This window comes from Python bivittatus, unplaced genomic scaffold (genome assembly GCF_059951505.1).
Source record: "Python bivittatus isolate LINGU-HERP-01145 unplaced genomic scaffold, Pbiv_v1 ctg000190_np1212, whole genome shotgun sequence".
Lineage (NCBI taxonomy): Eukaryota > Metazoa > Chordata > Lepidosauria > Squamata > Pythonidae > Python > Python bivittatus.
In genome coordinates this window covers 18,147,242-18,150,535 of record NW_028277042.1, presented here as the reverse complement: position 1 = coordinate 18,150,535, position 3,294 = coordinate 18,147,242, and positions in this window count along the sequence as shown.

Sequence of the window (3,294 nt, the reverse complement as noted above, 5' to 3'; positions counted from 1 at the left end):
ATATTTTTTGCTCAAATTCTTTGTTCAACAAGAAGAAGGAAGCCTGGTTCTGGTTTCCAGGACAGAAAGAGGAAATGGAAGAGTGGAAGCATTTATTATATTTTTTCCCCTTTTATTGTAATGTTATAAATCTTGATACATTGTATTATTTCAATGCGGATTTCAGTGCAGTAATGTTTATATAATATGATTAACATAACAGAATGTTAATATTATTTTAAAAGCCTACGGTATTGAAAATAAAAAGAGAAAAGTAAAAATTATATCAGTATTAATTGCCATTTAGGATGTCAGTGCTACAAGCATAAGTTTATTTAACTGTTCATCCAAAGTTGATATAGGATATAACAAAAAGATATAAGATATAACAAAAAAAAAAGATCCATTGCAATTCACATCAAAGTATTAGTTATAGATAATAGTTTCAGTCTTGCATTTATTTTCTTGCTGTTACAGGCAGTCCTTGCTTAACAACCATTCGTTTAGCAACCGTTCAAAGTTACAGCAGTGCTAAAACAGTAATTTGTGCCTGGTCCTCGCACTTACGACTGTCGTAGTGCCCTGTGGTCACATGATCACTTGGCAGCCAGCTCACACTTACAATTATTGCAGCATCCCAGGGTCATGTGATCACCATTTGAGACCTTCCCACCCTGCTTCTATCAAGCAAAATCAATGGGGAACCGCATGATTCACTTAACTGCCACAAAAAAGGTTGTAAAATCGGGTGCCCCACTTAACAACAAATTTCCTGCTCCCTATTGTGGTCGTTGAGTGAGGACTACCTGTAATTATTACAGGGTCCTTCCATCAATCCTTCCTCTTACTATCTCAGAGGAGACCTGAAATTTTTGCTTGCTGATTTTGCTCTCAAAAGCTCTCAGAGTCTCTTTTCCATTCTTTCCTCCCCCTTGACACTGTGTCCAGATCAGATCATTAAACTGATTCCATTTGAACTTCCAAATGGATTAGGAGGAAAAGTACAGAGAAGCTATCCAAGTGCATTTGAAGGGATTATGTTTGATTCGGTGGTCTGAATCCACTTCTTGCTTGATTTGGAAATTTGGCTCTTTACAAAATTAAAAGAAAATGTAATGTGGCAGCGGGGAGGCAGTAGGTCAGGGACCCAAGACAGCAAGCACCCATGGCCCGTCGCATAACCTGGGTGTAGTTTCATTTTGAGCTAGAGTTGGCTGAACAAGCTTCTGCAAAAGGAAATCTCTATGCCATCCACCAAGGCCTCAAAGTGGGAAGCAGTAGGCCGAAGTTTCTCAATCTCAGCAACTTTAAGATGTATGGACTTCAACTCCCAGAATTCCCTAGCCAGACATGCTGGCTAGGGAATTCTGGGAGTTGGAGTCCATACATCTTAGAGTTGCTGAGATTGAGAAAAACTGCAGTACACACAGGGAACGTGTGTGTTAGGTTCCCTTCTCTGCACATTGTTAAAGCACATGAAGTCAGCTTCTAAGCAAGGCTGTTTAGAGCGGGGTTTTTTGGTTTTTGTTTTGGTAGCAATCCAAATTTATACTTTTATACTTAACTTCAGTCAGAATTAATAAGATCATCCTTAAACCAACTGAGCTGACTTGTTTTCTACTTCTTTTTTGTTCTTATCATTGTTTTAACAATATTTTCAGATAGAAAAGCAGATTTACTGTCAAGATGACAGATTATGTCAAGTCTCTTCCCCTCTCTTCGCTTAGCTTCTCTTCCCTATTTTTAATAGTCATTCTTTAGCTTGTTCAGTGCTCAATCTTCATTTTATGACTTGTTGACTTTCCGGACCATAGAAGTTCAAAAGCCACGAACTCTGCGATTTAAAACTTTCTGAGCAGTTATGTGAAATTTTGCCCCACTTTATAAACGTTATAGTATAATGCTCTCTTTTATGCTCACCATAAAGGTTTCCTTGCAAGACTAGAAAATGGATTTAAGTCATTGTAAGTAAACGTGATCCTCTATGAAATAGTGACAAGTGGTAGTTATTCATCTCTTGTGATGATTGCTTGATGGAACTTTACCACGTTTTTATGTACGTACTCATTTAGGGCTCACAAAGGATTTAAAAAACTGTGTATTATGACCAATATTGCTGAATCCAGTCACAATTTTGTCACACGCTTTGGGAAGAATGCCAGTTCACATAGCAATAATGCCAAGAGATTAAAAACAAATAAATAAAGTGTGTTTATCTTTCCTTCAGATGGTTAAAGATAGTGCTTTCATGCAAGGGGAAGTATGGAGAAAACCTGACAAACAGACTTCTCATGTTTGAAATGCCCCATGAAAGCAATTGCATAACTTTTTCCTTAAAAAAATATGAAGGAACAGTCTGTTCCCCCAAAAGGCTTACTCTTACTCTTAAGTTTTTAGTTACACACACAAACACACACATATAAATATATATATTGATAGACAGGCAGGTACTGGCCAATCAACCAGACATTGTGGTAGTAGACAAGGACCAGAAGACAGTGGTGGCGATAGATGTAGTGGTGCCAAGTGACAGCAACACCAGGAAGAATTAGCATGAGAAGCTAGAGGAGAACCAGGGCCTGAAGGAGGAACTAGAGAGGATGTGGAAAGTCAAGGCCAAAGGGGTTCCAGTGGTGGTAGGAGCACTCGGGGCCGTGACTCCTAAGCTGGGAGAGGGGCTCCAACAGATCCCAGGAACAACATCAAAGCTCTCTGTCCAGAAGAGTGCAGGGCTCGGAACAGCTCAGATACTGTGCAGAACCCTCAAGCTCCCAGGCCTCTGATAGAGGACCCAAGACTGAGGAAGACACATACCTCCCATAGGGGTGAGAGGGAATTTAAAAATATATATATTCATAATAAATTGTCACCCTTACATTTGACCCCAGTCTGTTCTAGGTAGTCTGTCCTCTTCAAAATGGCCTTTGATACGGAAATTACAATCTTGCTAATGATATGAAAGTTCATCCCCTGCAAGAAGTAAGACAGTTTCTCCTGGGTGTCCCAATGTTTTTTAGTTTTCAAATAAGGATCTAAGTGAATGGTTCTTTCCACCGCCAAAAGAACCTTATCTCTTATTCCTAAATGTATTTTCTTCTCTTTTATTTTTATTCTGTTGGTGGAGGGATTGAGGAATAGTGTTGGTGGTGGAATCTGAACAACCTTTAACATAGTGATGAAAAATGTTTATAGTCAGTTAGATACAAATGTTTAATGGAATGATACAAAGGTTAGAACTGGGTAGCTGAGAATCAGTATCTCAAACAAGTTCACAGAGCAAAACTGGAATCTATTGCAGATGAAGCAGAACCACTG